The sequence below is a fragment of the Petaurus breviceps genome, unplaced genomic scaffold (assembly GCF_028583685.1).
Source record: "Petaurus breviceps papuanus isolate PSGF00001 unplaced genomic scaffold, PetGlider_PUasm1.0 151, whole genome shotgun sequence".
In the NCBI taxonomy this organism is placed as follows: domain Eukaryota; kingdom Metazoa; phylum Chordata; class Mammalia; order Diprotodontia; family Petauridae; genus Petaurus; species Petaurus breviceps.
The window spans coordinates 22,238,613-22,256,028 of record NW_027185712.1 but is presented as its reverse complement, the minus strand read 5'-3'; the positions used below and the strand labels follow the sequence as shown (position 1 = coordinate 22,256,028).

Here is a 17,416-nt window from a genome sequence, read left to right as displayed (position 1 = left end):
CTCTCTCTCTCTCTCTCTCTCTCTCTCTCTCTCTCTCTCTCTCTCCTTATCCAATTAACTTCTAGATCCTATTGATTTTACCTCTACAATATTTCCTTCATCCATTTATTCTCTCTATTTATACTATCACTACTTCACTATAAACCCTCACTCAACTTCCTGGGCAATAACTTTTAACATTGCCTTCCTCTAATCCCTGCCTTTTCAAACAGAGTATATTCATAGACATGCATAGCACTTTTTGTCAGTGTCTGTACACAGGGAATATTATTTTATTTTTTCTAAAGGCAAACATATATTGGATACTTAATCATGAAGAACAATGTTTTTATTAAGCAAGATAAATGAACTAAAATTTACTACCTTTACTTTTTAAAATAATTTATAAATGAAAATTTGCAAAATAAAACACCTGATGTTTAATTGTTTTTCCTATAGTGATAACCTGGCATGACCATTAGTACTGTGTTTTTCATTGCCAAAATACCAGCTCACAACAGGGAAGTATTGGCAGTGCTCACATCAGGTATCACTGGCAATTATTGAGACCATTTTTCCATTTAATAATGGCACAGTCTTGTGTTTTACAATGCTCTCCAATACCTGATTTCTCAGATAAATTTGCAAAAGGAAAAATGTAAATGTGCTTTTGATTATGGGATTACATTTACATGCTTTATTAAGAAACCTTTCTCAAAACTCTCACCCTTTTCGTAGTGATACTTAAATGGTCTTTCACCTGCTGCCTGGCACAGATCAGTATCTATCCATCACACTTAAGATACCATTCATCTTGTTCTTGCTTAGACAGATAAACTCAAATGCCCTCATTTGACAATACATTAACTTTTCTCCCTAAACTAAAACGAGCATGAGAATAGCCCAGCACTTGAAATTTTTATTGCTTTTAAACACATTCATTAGCCCAATTTGATTTTCTTAATTCTGTATTAACAAATGCTAGATAGGTGTAAACTGTGTTTGCTCTATCATTATAGAAGATGTGTTACTTTAATTTCTCAGCCTTTCTTCACTTTTTTTCCTTCCCACACTCTTTGTTCCAGCCAAAATTACAATCCTCCTCAAACCCACTCACTTCCCTAGTTGCATAAGTTTTTGGGTTATTTCTACAAGAAATTCAACTTCCCTCCTACATACCATTAAATAAGAATCATAGTTTATGTCACATTTATGGACTCCAAAACAAAATCCACTGCACTCCCTACTATTCCCATGCAAAGAGAAAATGGAAGTTCACTAACTGTAGTTGTACCACATGAGACAAACATTATTGACTTATATTATTCCACACATTAGAGTTTTCTTCTATGTAGTCCTCTTCGCCACCAAAAATTCCCTTTCTTTTTAAAATAGTCAATAAATTGTTAATAAACATTTATTTAACTGGCTGCTTTGTGCTGGGTACTGTGCTAAGGGTGGGGATACAAATATGAAAAAAAGAAAGACAATCTCTGGCATCTGGGGAACTTAAAATGTAGTAAGGGAAAACTACACACAATAAGAAATTGAAAGCAGGAGTAGGAGGGCAGGTGAGGATACCCAACTCAGGAGAATGGTGGAGAAATCAGAGACATTGCAGAGAAGTACAGCCAAATGAGAAATGAGAGGTTCTGAGCAGGACTTCCTCCTTAAAGGGAGGTTTTGAACTTCATGGCTCCACTTCTTTAGTTGCAGGGACAGAGGGTCATGATGAGCTAGAGTACCAAGCCCAATGGGATCTTACAGGTTGATGAGGTTTTCCCAATAATAAGCATCCTGGGACATTGTGGAAAAGTAAAAGATCCCAGAGTAGTGCAACCAGATGAAAAATAGGGAGAAAAAACTGTGATTTTGAAAAGTATAGATTCCATCTCCAGTTGTTTTTTTTTGACTCTCATTGCCTATGTACAGTTCAAATATTACGTGATTATTGTAGTTAATGACTCTGAAACCAACTTATATACCACTCTAGAGAAAATAAAAGCAGCCTGCAGAAAAGCACCTGACTCCCAATACCTTCCTGGCCACTGGACAAACATATTTAGATAAAAGAATAACTTTGGACAGCTACCAGAAAGATTTTGTTTCTCCTATTTTGACCTCCAGAAAGTTCAGATCTTTTATCCAATGTTCACATTTTTATTCCTGAAATATTTGAACTCCAGCACTTATCTTTCCTAAGAATTAATGTTTTTTTTATCACTCACTACACACAGAACCCACTTTGGTCCAAGCTTTACTGTCTGAATTCCTGGGCTCTTCTTTTGTTCTTTGAAATTCAGGATGGATGAGTTGTACTCGGAGCTGATTAGGCCCCTTATGACTCAAACTATGATTCTTCATGATTCTGTAATTCTGTGTTTATAATGTATTCAGTTCTAGAAACCTAGTGAGTATGGAAATTATCTCCAGAAAACTGATTAACTGGGAAAGTAAGGACAGAGCAAAAGAACCTGCATATCAATTCACAACCTTAATACTCTGAATCTAGTTATGAAATTCTACTAAAAGCTCTTCCCACATGATCCCAGAAGGCTCCCAAAGCAGGGGTAATGATTCAGCAGTATATACAATTATATAAATGAAAGGATAACTGCATGGCAAAAAAAAAATCTGGGGCAGAAAGATTTCTGAAAAATCTGGAAATACTTACATGAACTGATGCAAAGTGAAGGGAGCAGAACCAGAAGAATATTGTACACAGTAACAGCAACATTCTATGATCATCAGCTATGAATCATTCACTTTTTCTCAGCAATACAATGATTCAAGACAATCCCAAATGAGAAAAAAAGTTTTTCATATCCAAAGAATTGATGGATTCTGAATGCACATTGAATCATACTATTTTCACTTTCTTCATTTTTGGTGGGTTTTTGTCTTTCTCATTTCACAATATGACTAATATGGAAGTATGTTTTACATGACTGAATATCATAACATAACACACATCAAATTGCTTACCATCTTAGAGATGAGGGAGGTGAGGGAGGGAGAAAATTTTGCAACTCAAATTTTTTAAATACATGTTAAAATTTGTCTTTATATATAATAAGAAAAATGAAATACTATACTAAAAACAAGTTGTTTTAATTATTCATTTAAAGAGTATATTTTATGTACATTCAAGTTAAGTCCATTCATTTCAAATTTATTTCCTTCTAAATAAATTATGACTCCAGTATATACAAATCACAGTAGCTATGATTAGTGCAAATGAATGTAACTAACTTTCAGAAAATAACAAATACTCTATCAGATGATAAATGCTATTAAAATTTTATTTTTTTCAAGAGGACCATATACAATACTCAGTGGTGTGTTTAAAAATTGAGAAATCACTCTTCAGATGCAAGTTACTACTTTAATTTGTTTAGGTAAAAATTACAGTTTTGTTTTTTTTTTTTTCAGCCCAGCAATGTTAGAAAATTAGATCCCATATTTCTTTAATTTCCTGTTTTATTCCTTTACATATTCTAGGAAATAAAGAATAAATGTGTGTATTTCACATTGCACAATCTAATCATATCTGTTTTTGTCCCAGTGTTTCAGTGATGCAGAAAGACCTATTTAAATCTGTTTAATGTTCTGTGGGCCAGTCACAATACCAGTGGGGCAGTCACAATGCTGACCATTATATTGTACCTTAAATTAAATGTGGGCAATTTTTTAAAATGGCCCTTAGATCTCTAAAGCCCATTCCCAATTCTTCAGTGATGTGACAGAAAAATGCAAAAGACTTACAAGAATTTTTTTTTAATAAACTGTTTATAAACATTGTTGTTCAGTCATTCATTTGTGTCTGATTCTTCATAATCTTCTTTGGGTTTCTCTTGGCAAAAGTACTGGAGTGGTTTACCATTTCCTTCTCCAGTAGATTAAGACAAACAGAGGTTAAGTGACTTATCCAGGGTCATACAGCTAATGAATGTCTAAGGCTAGATTTTAATTCAGGTCTTCCTGATTCCAGACCCAGTGCTCTATCCATTAAGTCATCTAGCTGCTTTAACTTAACTATTGATATTCTAAATATAGATCTTTTTTTATGTGACCATTGAATATGCATATAGCCAGAGAACTTGAGTTATATCATTCTTGACATTCTGCCTACAAATGAAACAGAAATAAAGAAAGAAGTAAAGGAAGGAAAGAAGGAAGGAAGGAAGGAAAGAAGGAAGGAAAGAAGGAAGGAAGGAAGGAAGGAAGGAAGGAAGGAAGGAAGGAAGGAAGGAAGGAAGGAAGGAAGGAAGAGCAACATGGAAGACTGCCTTATTGGGCTTCCTCAGGAAAGTGGATAAAGGATCAAAAAGAGTTGTTTTTGTCATGTTGTCAAAGACAATAAAAACATCACTTCATGTTCACTTGCTCATGTGGCACTTATGATGTCAATTTTTAAAATAAGAAGGTAAAGAAATTCTGTGAGTTCCATGAAGAAATCTGTAGGACACAAAACATTATATATATATATATATATACACACACATATATATATGTATATATGTATACACACACACACACACACACACACACACACACACATATATATATATATTCAGTTGCTACAATGCAAAATTGGTCACAGAAGGTAACAATGAAAAATATTTTGGAAAATATGATTCAAAAGGAAAAAATGAAAGATGGCAAAAATATGCACATTACAATAAGCTTCCTTTCTATATGGCATAAATGTTTGTTTCAAGAAAAGAATCCAGAAGCTCTGAAAAAGGACAATATCAATAACATTAGACACATACCCCAAGTGAACTATATTTTAATTTTAATAGAAAATAACTGATTGTAGATTGGGGGTTATTTTTGAATCAGTTGTCTGTGCCCAATCAGATCACTACCTTGTTAGAAAAGTTTCAAAGCAATAATAAATTAGAAGGAGCAATAAATATTTGGAGAATAAATATGGCATGCAATTAAGACAAACCCAATCTAACTTATTTTTAAAAAGGTGTTGAAGCTTGAAAATGAGAACTAGATTAAAGAATAGAAGAACTAGATTAAAGAATAGAAGTCAGCGCCAACTACCAATATCCCCTAAGATTTCTTTCTTCAATAGTTGCAATCAACTTATTAAAAGAGATGATTGGTTAGGCATCTGCAATGGTGACTTGAAATTCTATGCCTGGTTCAGTGCTGATAAATGTGATCTGTTTAACAATTTCAGAAGGACTGTGCAAATCAATAAGGTGTTTTTGGATTCTCATCTGGAACCGGTCCCAATTCTTCGAACCTTCACCGCAAGGGAGTTTTTCTAGTTGTGATTCAAAGTGTCTTGGTGGGCATTCGAACTGGTCCCTTCACTTTGAAGTTCTTCTCTTTGGCCCCTCTGATTAGGTCGGCACACACTTTCTGCAGTGATTTCACGTTGCGGCTGGTCAGGGTGATCCGGGTCCGGTGAATGGCCACTCCGGGCTCCACAAGGGTCTTGCCAGTGTCTTTGAATGCCACGGCGGAGCGGCTTCTTGACTGACTTATTCCTCGTTGAGAGCGAACAGCGGTGAGTCAGGGGCAGGAGAGGCAGAGTGCCTACTCCAAGCTGCTGCAGCAGCGATACCTTCACCAAAGAGCTCCTAAAAAATTTTAATTGATAGAAGTCAAACAGCATAATGACAGGATCAGAACAGTCAGCTTCTTAGCCAAGCAAACACTTGATCTATATGACATATAGAGAGATCTGACAGCCAAGGGCAAAACCAGTTTAGAATTTAAAGTCATTTATAAAATCTTACATGGGAGAATGGTGGGGTATTATTAATGATATCCATCCATAAAAGTGTCATTAAGCAGTGGAGAAAAGAAAAGATAAAGCCTTGAGAAATATTCAATTAAGTCAAATCAACAATAAACACAAAAATGGAAAGATCAATAAAATTTTCTATCGCAATATCTTTTCTTTTTCCATTATGATAGTGATATTGAAACTAATAATGATTATGATATTTAGACTAACCACATTTCAGTAGCCAAGTTGCTGCATGAGGAACAGAAAAGGTACTAAAGCTGAAGGAAAAAAAAAAAACAGGACTATCCCTAGTAACAATGGAACATTCTTATTGGGGATAATACACATTTAAGGTCACTGAGGCATCACATATGAAGGTAGGATATGAAATGTCTGATAAAAGCCTGATTAGTATCATTCCTGGCTCCACAAACTTCTCTCTGAACTTCTCCATCCCTTTGCTAGCAGCTTTATTAACATGAAGATAGCTTCAGGGAAGGGATGGGAGGTTTTTGCTTGTATTTTTGTCCTTAGCACATATGTAGTAAGTGCTTTAAAAATGCCTTATGTACTTATTTATCCATCCATCCATCCATTTATCTATCTATCTATCTGTCTATCTATATCTATCATCTATCACTTTCTCTTTGTCATCTATCTATTACTCAGGTAAAGACAACTAAATATCTCTATGATTATCAAACGATATTCTTACTTTTCCATAGCTCTAAATTTTTATGAAAATATTCTGCATACCTATCAAAGTCATTTTAATAAAGTCATACTTGAATAGGAACAAGGACATTTTTGCAAAGTATATAGAACTAGAATTCTCAGATGTCATCTAGTCTGAACTCCTTATGTAAGAAATGAATTAATTGAAGTCTAGAGAGGTTAAATAATAATGACAGTAATAATGATGATAGCAAGAGCAATATTTATGTATCACTTTAAGTTTTACAAAGCACTTTATATTTCTAGCTTGTGTTATCCTCAAAATATCCCTGGAAGATAGGGTCTATTTTTCTCTGCTTTTCAAGTTAGGGAACTAAAATACAGAGGGGTTAAATCACTCGCCAAGAGTTACATAGTTGGCAAATTTTTGATGCTGCACTTGAACTCAGGTATTCCTCACTACAAGTCTAAAACACTCTCCACTGGGCCACTTAGGTTAAGTGATTTGTCCTAGATTAGATAATAAATGTCATAAATCACCAGATTATAGAGTCAGCACTTTTTATTCTTTAACCTATGCTTGCATTCACTAACAATAAAAAAGCATTTAACTGATCAGAACAAAATTCCACCTTAAAGAGTCTCCTACAGGTTGTCTTCTATGTACATGTTAAAATCACTTTAAATTCCATGAGAATTTTATTGGATCAATATGAGAATATGAACAGGAAGAAAGCAAGGATGTCTACCACAGAGCATATACCTGTATACCACAAGGGGGTAAAAGACAAAAAAGAACAGTCATACACATAATATATGTATGCATGCATATATACATATATATATATACATACATACAATATATCTGTGTACACATACATACATATCAATATCTATCTATCTATTCCTCAATTCCCTCATCTGTACAATAAGTGGGATAGATTTGATCACTTCTAAGGTTCCTTTAAGACCTAGATCTATGATCATGTAACATTATGATAATTGTGGTATATCAATATAATGAAATATTATTATGTTATAGGACATGATGATAAACAATTCAGAGAAGCATAGAAAGAGCTACATACACGAATGCACAGTGAAGTAAACTGAACCTAAAAAAAAAAGACGCAAAACTACAATGTAATTGAAAAGAACAACAAATAAACAAGATTAAATGCTGTGTAATTTTATTGACCAAGCTTGGACTTCAAGGAATGATTAGAAAATGTACAAATCTTCCAGTGATATCATAAATTTTTAACAACTGTCTCTCTGGAAGGAGGAGAGCAAAAAAATAGAGCATAAAGCCATCCTGATTAGAGGCCCATTCTCTGAGCCAGCCTTCCTGAAGAGAAACCTGTAGCTGTAAGTTTAGGGGAAAAAAATTGGCTCTGGTACAAAAGGTACTTGACCTCTCTACTAAAGTACAATCTTAATGTTGTCAGAAAAGATAAACTGGGCTATAAATAACCCACACTTCAACTTCCATGCATTCCCATCATTTTATACTTTTCAACATTGAGTGTTGCTCTTTCTTGAAAATAGAAGCAGAAAACCATATGATACACCCCCCCCTTTTTTTTTTACAAAGTCTCCAGACCATGCTAAAAACTTTATAACCACAGATAAGATGAATAATTTCATCCACAGTTCTTCCATGACATAGACATCCAAGTCAGTTGACTTTAGGACCCAAGAGAAACCCAAGCACAATTGTCAATAGGCTTCATTGAAATCAAAACATCATTTTTCCTTCCATCCATTACAAGGGAGACTGAAACTACCTCTGACAATTAATCCACTGAGAGAAATCAATACTACAACTGGTTGAAGATGAAACAACCCATAACAAAATAAACTTCTGAAATGACACTGCAGTAGTTTCTCCAAGTACAGTCTATTTGCTACAGATGTGGAATCTAAATGAACGTTGCTTTTCTCCATAAAAAAATATAAAATTATCCTTCCAGAAAAGTCAATTACCCCCAAAAAGTCTCATGTTGTCTAACCTACTGCCACAAATACAATCATTGTTCTTCATATGCTGACCAATCTCTTCATTTTCAGACAGCACATGTCTGCTGTTAGAGGTTGCAAGAAGGAACATTTTCAGATAATAGTATGCTATCTATCCCATGACATAAAACCAGTGTAAAGCATAAATTCAAAATTTCTGGGGATTCTTTCATAAAGTCAGTTTGGGGCAGTAAGAAAGGAAATAGATCACAGGATTATAGATTTAGTACCAAAAGGGACCTAACAAGTTAAAGAATAAGGAGACAGGGGCGGCTAGGTGACTCAGCAAGTAAGAGCACCAGCTCCAGTGTCAGGATGACCTGGGGATCAAATCTGGGTTCAGGTACTTAGCACCACACCCAGAAATAACTGGCCATGTAACCTTGAGCAAGTTACTTAACCCCGATTGCTTGAAAAAAAAAAAAAAAGAATAAGGAGACAGTCCCAAAGAGGCTTTTTTTTTTTTTACTTAGTGTCACACAGGTAGTATAAAGTGGCAGAGCAGGAATTTAAACTCAGATCTTATTATCTTTGGTGCAATGCTCTCTCCAGTATACCTCACTGTTAAAGCTGATGGAAAAGGGTGCTGAAACATGACTGGCTATGTTGGTCCTTCTGTGTCTGTGGTGAATCTTCACATTTGTACAACACTCCTGTTGTAATGCTCAGGCAATATAAATTGAGCACTAAAGAAATCTGAAGTTGGATTGCTTTTAGATGGATATAGATAGATGATAGAAGATAGAGATATATGTCTAAATCTATATGTATATCTATATATCTATATACATATCTATTTTTATATTACATATGTGTGTGCAGGCATGCTTGTGTGGTGTGTGTGTATGTGTGTGTGTGTGTGTGTGTCTATTAAATAGACTTCTTCTGATAGTTTGTTACTAAAATCATCCCTTTCCTCTGGCCTTGAACATTTGGGGCAGGAGGAGGGAGGAGAGGAGATTAACCAGACTATTTGAAACTTATCTACAAAATCACTCTGAATTCATGATTAGCCCTTTGGGCAACTCAGCTCTGGCATAGATTCAGCAATGTTAGGAGGAAGTTATTATCTCAAAATAGGCAGTCTGCCCAGTGAAATTTCACTATGCATAAGAAAGATTTCAAATAATCTACTAGTATACCAGTTGTTGAGGGATAGAGGTGGGAAGAAGCACAAAACTTGAGGAACAATATGGCTCCTTGCAAAAGTTAAAAAGGGAGAAAACTGTTGAATTTTCAACAGACATGCCACAATTATGACATCAGCTGAAGAAAACAAAGTGCCGGCTTAAAGTATGACAAAAATTATAATATTTTTATAAGTATTTCTTTTATTTAGAAATAGAATCTTTCCCAATTTGGGGGAGGGGCAGTTCTGAAACTGGTCTTTTCAATAGACTACCATTAATTTTAAAAAAATCCAAAATGTATATAGAGTCTTGCTATATCTTTTCCTTTCTTCTAGAAGCTGAAATTCATAGAGTAGTAAGAGCTCAAGTTGTAAAGCAGGTTATAGCAGTCATATAAGGAACTGTCAAAAGATCCCCCCCCAAAATAATCCACTCCACCCATTAACTGATGTTCCCATTTTACTTCATAAATCGCATTAAAGCTTTCATGGTTCTCTTAATTTTTATACTTGAAAGTCAATTTTTTATTCCTATATTTTTATTTTTTTATACTTATCTTTTCATCAGGAATGTTTGAAAGCTCTCTATTTCATTCAATATCCATTTTTTTTCCCTTGAAAGATGATATCTGATTTTACTAGTGAAGAACATTCTTGGTTGTAATCTCAGTTCTTTTGCCTTCTGTAAAATCATATACCAAACATTCTGCTCATTTAACATGGAAGTTACTAAATCTTGTGTGATCCTCACTGTGGCTCTATGGTATTTGAATGGTTTCTTTCTGGCTGTTTTAAGTATTTTTTCTTTGGCTTGAGAGATTTTAAATTTAGCTATAATATTCCTTGGAGTTTTCATGTCTGGATCTCTTTCAGTCAGTGATCAATGGATTCTTTCAGTTTCTAAGTTTAACCTCTGGTACTAGAATACTGGGGCAGTTTTCTTTGTTAATTTCTTGATGGCTAGGCTCTTTCTTGGATCATAGCTTTCAGGTAATCCAATAATCCAACAAATTATTTCTTTTCAATCTATTTTCTATTAAGTTGTTTTCCTGTACATTGTGAATTACAATAAGGGATAATGCCTTTTAGATTTGTTTTTGTTGTTGTTGTTGTTTTGTTTTTTAGTCATCTACTTTGTCCCAGGTACCTATCATGGTACTACGGATCTGAATTTTAAAAAAATGAAATGTTCACTATTTTCAAAATGCTTAAGTGATAGGAAATCATTAGCATATCTATGTTCTTTCCATCCTCCAATCCTGAATTTTTATCACTACGTATTACTAGAGTAGGGCTATCTTAAATGTATCCTTTGTGTTTTCTCTTTTTCTAGTTTAGCTTCACTTAGAAAATTATTCTCAATTAGCCAATAAGCATATATTAAGCACTTGCTTTGTGCAAGGCAAGTTTCAAAGTGATAGGGATAGAAACAAAAGCAAATCTAGTCTTTTTCATCAAGGAGATCACAGACTATTGGCAGAGACACCACACAAACAACTGTACATTGTTTCTATACATGTCTATAAACCTAACTGTTTCAGTGTTCAAATGTACCACATACATACAGAAGTATTGATAGTAGCCAGAAACCACTGTTCCTTGCTTGGCAGGTTGCTAATTTGGGGGGGAGGGGAGGAATCTCATCAAAATGAATGTTAATTACAATGGTAGGTTTTTGGCATTGTTGTTATTTTTTGCTTCCATGAATCTACTACAATAGAAGAACCAATGCAAAACTAAATTAGATCTCAGGCAAATAATTGGTAACAACTCTAGTCCCTATGGGTCCTACTGAACACAGTAATTGCCACCATTTAAAATCATTGAAAGACTTATTGTTCTATCTGCATAAATATGAAGCCGTCAATTATCTATTTTAATCTTAACAATATTAACAAGTATTCTATTAGTTCTATGCCTATTAAGTCTTTGATAAGTGCCTCTAGAAATCCAGATCTTATTCACATACTTCATATCACATAATTATGATTAAAATCCAGATCAGACCAAACATCAATGGAGAACAAATTAATAACAGCAACAGTGAAACAATCACACAGTAGGATGTGATATAGGAAACAATTACATTTTTATAAAGTAGATACCGACATAGGTGGTCTCATGTAGTGACTCCATCCTCTGAAGTAGGGCTATGTATAATATGCACTCATAGGGGGTTTCCACAGGCTGAAATATTTGTAACACAATAATGATTACAAAATAACTTACAAAGGAAATATACACGAGAGCTACAAAATAGGCAAGCTACTTTAGATATAGTCTACACACTTTAAAAAAATAATTAGTTACTAGGATATCAAATGTGAAATTTTGAGTTTGCTGAGGGCATTGTCTCTACCATCTATAAAATCTACCTTTTGAAGTATGATCCCAACCCTTCCTTCATTTTGACTATACAATTTTCCTTTCTTTTTAAATTTTGCTCTGTTGGTAATGGCTTGGTTTGGTTTTCATTCATTAAGCATTAAACAAACACACTGACTTCAGGATTACATTATTTGACAGAGGGATTATTTTTGGCTACTCCATTGTCATGTGTTCAACAAAGCCTGATAACATTGTTATTTAGAATCTGTTTTTCAACTGAGTTAAATTTGGGAGATCTGTGAGAGCTGGTTCTTTTTTTTTTCTTAAGTCAATTATCCAATTTATTGATGTAATTACACTGGAAAATAGTCAGACAAAAGGACAGTCTTTACAATTTGGTTTATTTGGTGAAAACATTTCTCAGTGATGAAACAAAAGGTTTATCAAATCTGTCATCCTCATAAAAGCTTCCAGATTTATATGATGTACAAAGTAGGAATTTGCACAAGATTTACTTCACAAAACCTGAAGTAATGGTTGGGGTTTTTTGTTTTGTTTTGAAATACCTGTAACTGCGAGTAATAAATCAGATTTCAACTGCTTTGCTGGGCTAGGTTTATTCCCAATGAGAATTAAGACAGAAAATAAAAGGTTGTTTTTGGTCAATGTATGAGCACTTCTTACATTTAGCTCTAAATGAAGGAGATAAACAATGCCTCTTCTGAACATGGAGTAGTCTATTTACAATTATATATTTTTTCTGATAAAATTTCTTTTTACTTCTTGATGGTTTGCTTTCTTGTGCCTCAGGCTACAGGTATCAGAGACTTTGGCTGTAGGCATCTTGTTGAAACCATTTTAACCAATGGATGAGTTGTTTGAGCAATGGAATGGCTTGAAAATAAGTCTGGATGAAACTTATTGGCATGAACTTAGAAACCTTTGGAAATTTTAAAGTCACCATAAATAGTAATGATTTATTATGTGGTAGAAGAACTTATGATAGACAGTGGTCTGGAATTCCACTTATATTTACCAGCATTGTTTCAACTGCATTTTGACATATTCTGCTCAAGTTTGCAAGATTTAGAGAGTTTTTTTCTTTTTTTTTCTACACATGCTGTATGAAGGGGCAGAGATTCAGGACATCTTGATGGCTCCTGTTTGAATGAGCTTTTGGACAAACTGGGCCATTCAGTAATGACTTGAGCAGAGCAGTTGATTGGTATCTTTGGCCTCTCCTGTTGGATAGCCAGATGTTTTATTCTTTCCATCTATCAGTTGCTCAGTGGAGCTTTCAGTAAGTTCTAATGCCACTTTCCAATTTTCAGATTTTGAGGCCAGTTTATGCACATCTAGAGTATTAAAAGATGGAGGGAGAAAATCATGATATGAAAATACTTTATTTGGCTGTTCCAAGAAAGATTTTTCAAAGTATTTTATTACTTCTGGCTTTAAGGTCAAGTCCATTTTTTTTTAAAGTAAGTGAGTGTATCATTTACTATTTCATCTTCTGATAAATCTCTTCAGTAAGATTTTCTTCAATGCTGCTGTTCCCACATTTCATATTCCAGTTTGAAACAGGTAGTTTCACCATTGTTGCTTTCTATAGCTGAATGTGGGTTACTCTGAGGCTCCCTTCTGTCTTTACAGAAGTCTCCATCAGCATAAGGCCAGCAGAGACTTCATGGCATCTGTTTGTTCTTGCAAGCCAATGTTAAGAACCAGCTTGTTTGTCAACTAAAGTACCTGTTAGAGAGCGGTTGAGAGTTAAGAGCCTTAGAGGATTATTATTTACACTAAAGCCAGTTTTCATTGAAGATTTTGGGAAATCCCTATTCTTCATAGTTATTGTTTCATTGTGAGGGTAGCTTCAGAATTGAAACATCCCTAATTCTGTGATTTTTTTTCTGTGAGTTCTCTGTCAAACTAAGTTCTATCAACCGTTCTACTGGAATTTCCAAATGACTTTTTCAGTTTACCTCATGAGGATTTTGAGATGGGAAGATGACTGCTACAGATCCCATGTAATGAATTTCTTTTCCCCATTATGTCAAACTTGCTACTGTTTCCTCAAAATCCTTCCCACTGTGCCCTGGGCCCACCCTCCTGACTTCCTTGGCTGCTCCTCTGAAGGCCTGGGTGGCGAGCCCCTCCAGTGCACTAGGAAGGCACCAGGAACAGATTCCCGGCTCGGCCATCTAACAGAGGATGGCAGGGAGGTGCACAGGGCCTCGTTGCGCAACCATAGATGGACACATGGGCGCTGGGCTGGACCACGGGTCTAGGGAGGTGACCAGTGAGCAGTAACATGGCCACCAAGGTGGCTCCTGAGGGGTTTCCTGGACCCAGGTTGCTAGGCAACCACAATTTTCCTCAGCCTCCTCCTCAGGGCCAAGATTCACCAGTACCTGGAGGCCGGCAGGGCATCACCACTGCCTCCAGCGACAGGCGACAGGCTGAGCTGTGAGGAGGCAGGGGACTTGGAGCCTGGAGGAGCCTCAGGTTCCCACCCCTGGAACAAGCCTGCTGGGCAAGGGACCAAAAGCTGGTTCTTATCTAGGCAAACCTCACCTACTCACGCCCTTAACCACTTTACCTCTTGGTCACAGTAATAAGCTGTATAAATAAAGTTCAATGTGAAGGCTAAGGGACAAAAATATTGTTCTTAAATGGACAAATTAGAGAAAGTTCCTGTAAGAAATGGCATTTTAGCAGGGCTTGAAAGGTGCATATCACAGATGTAAAGCTAGAATGAACCTCAGAGTCCGCCTAGTCCAATATTCTCATTTTAAATATTAGTATAACGAGATTTAGAGAGTTTTAGTGATTTGACAAATATAAGCATTGTGACTATGGATTTGAACCTAGGTCCTCTCACTCCAGAGGGAAATGGGGAAAATTTGCACAAAGACACAAAGGTGGAAAATGCAGCAAATATTCTGGAAACAGCAAGTAGTACAGTTTGGCTAGATGGTGTATGTGATGAAAAATCTCATCCAAAATGTAATCAAGAACACAGAGATCTCTTAGGATAGAACAGGTATTTATTCTCTTCCCCAGGTGAAGAGGGCAGTCTTCCCCATGACCCATCCTGAGGAAGAGGCACTTTAAAAAAGGCAGAACAAGAATTTATACCCCAATAAGATCCCTTTTCCCATTGGTTGGGGGTGGGGGGGTGGGCTCAAGTCTCGGCACAAAAATTTTCCCCAATGGTAAACAACAGAGGAGTCTGCCAAGGTGGCTGATTGACAGCAAGGGAAAGGGAGGAGGGGCCCTCAGAGGAGGGAAATCTGAAAGCCTCCTGAAAGGGCTTGCTGCTGATTAACAGCAGTAGAAAGGGTGGGGGTAGGAGGAGGGAAGTTCTGAGAAGTTTTCATTCCCCTCCCCCCCCCCTTCCCCCCCCCCCCCCCCCCACACACACAATGGTAAAAAGTATAGAAAGGAAAACTATGAGATGAAATTAGTGAAATAAGGTGGCAACAGATTAGGGATAGAGGGAATGCAAAGACTAAACAAAATAGTTTGAAATTTAATTATCAGTATAACACCATCAAACAATTTTGATGGGAGAGTATGCCCTAACCAACTAGATCTGTGGTTGAGGAAGTTAAGTGGTTTGAGAAAAAAAATAGAGGAGGTGATCTGGTGAGTTTGAGATAGGAAAGGGGGGTGGAGGGTAGAGGGAGTTGTTTATCATTCATTCTGGAAGAAGACCTTGACTTCAGGGAGGTGTTGCCAAGACATGCAAGTGGAATGGATTTAAGTGAGGGAGGGCTGTGCAAAGTCACCAGCCTCCTTTCTCCTCTGGAGCCATCTGGGTATAGTGGCAACATATAGATCAGGACAACTGGAGATTACCCAGGATGCAGCCATAGGCCTCAGCCTATTTAAGTTAGTCTTTTAACAGGTCTCAGTTTGACTGAGGCAATGTTCATTCAGTGAGTTGGGCCCTGGTAAGAAATAAGATGGAAAATGGCCTCTTTTATCTAGTAAAAAAAAAAAAATCAACCTTAGAGGGGAAGACCCTCAGGGTTTCTAGCCAAAACAGAAACAATTGCTATTTACATTCACTCTGAGTCAATCAGGACCCAAACAGTGACCAAGTGGGTCTTTGCCTGGGACCTATATTGTTAGCTAATCAGTGAGAGCCAGAGTGATTTGGATTTAAGGCTTGGTCACTTCAGTAGGTCTCTTAAAATAAAAAATAAACAAACAACTAACCTTTTTTTTAAACACTCTCACCCACTGTTTCTCACTTTTTGAAGCAAGCTATAGAAGAATGGACTTTGGACTTTGAATCAGAAGATAGAGGTTCAAATCCTGGTCCTTGTATTTAAGACCTTATTACCTTGGACAAGCTGTAACTGCCATCGAACTTTTTCTAAACATAGGCCAGAGAAGCAGCCTAGGTGAAGGAGTAGGGCACCCTCAGGGAGATACAGGAACATGCCTTTGTGGGACAAGTCAAACCACTACCACCATTTTAACCATTCTCTCCCCTCACACTCTGAGGAGAACAACCAAGGGCCCTATCTTCTCAAGGGCCTTGAGAATAACAAAGCTTTCAGCCCAGTGTCCTCAGCCATCATCCAGGAAATCAATCTTTATGGAAATGTAACCAGGTTAGAGTAAGGGTAAGATCAAAGACCCAGAAAAGAAAGTTCTTGCCATCAAAGGCCTTGACCCAGTTGAATAGTTCAACAATAATATTATTTTATCAGTGGAGATGACATTAAAGTAGAAGCATTGCCATCTACTTTGCTGTTGCACCCTAAAGATTATGTGACTTCCATTTTACTTGTAGGGGAAACTTTCCATTTGCATTATCTCTTCTATTAGAATGTGAATTCCTTCAGAGCATGAATTCTTAAAGTATAGCACAGTGCTTTATCCATAGTAAGTTCTTAATAAGTATTTTATTTATTCAATTATTCAAACGAATTAATTTTAAAAGTTAGAGACGGCTTTCCCCATCAACAGAAACCATGAACTTCGAATTCACTGACATTTCCTAGAACCTAATAAGGTAAAGCAAACATAACTGAAACTAACAGGATTTTTGAATGCCTCCACAGCCAACTAGGGAGCTTTCTCTTCTTCAGCATGTGGTTAGTGGACAGAACTAGTTGCAGAATGTTTACATATGCTCTACAATCTGTTTTTCTTAGGCACTTTCCTCACACATCATTAAAATCCAGGTGGTAGGGCTAGCTCATAGAGAAGGCTTGAAAAAAAGAGAGTGCTGAACTATCTGTTAGAGAAGTTAGAACGGAAAGATGTAAGTACCTTCTGAATATGAATATTAAAGAATATACACTTGTTTCTTTGATATAAAATGTTTTGAAATATAGACTGTGCCCCAGAGTTGGGATGACCTGGGATCAAATCCAGGCTCAGACACTTAGCACCCACCCAGAAACACCTGGCTGTGTAACCTTGAGCAAGTTACTTAACCCCAATTGCTTAGGGGTGGGCAGGTGCTGCAGTAAGTAAGAGCTCTGGCCCCAGAGTCAGGATGACCTGGGATC

The 17,416-nt window shown here is 36.3% G+C and overlaps 2 pseudogenes; both read right to left on the bottom strand.

The window, feature by feature from the left end:
• Positions 1–5,099: 5,099 nt before the first annotated feature.
• On the bottom strand, positions 5,100–5,514 carry LOC138153380 (small ribosomal subunit protein uS10-like; annotated as a pseudogene).
• Positions 5,515–12,931: 7,417 nt separating this feature from the next.
• Positions 12,932–14,198, bottom strand: LOC138153364 (protein FAM217A pseudogene; annotated as a pseudogene).
• Positions 14,199–17,416: the final 3,218 nt, after the last annotated feature.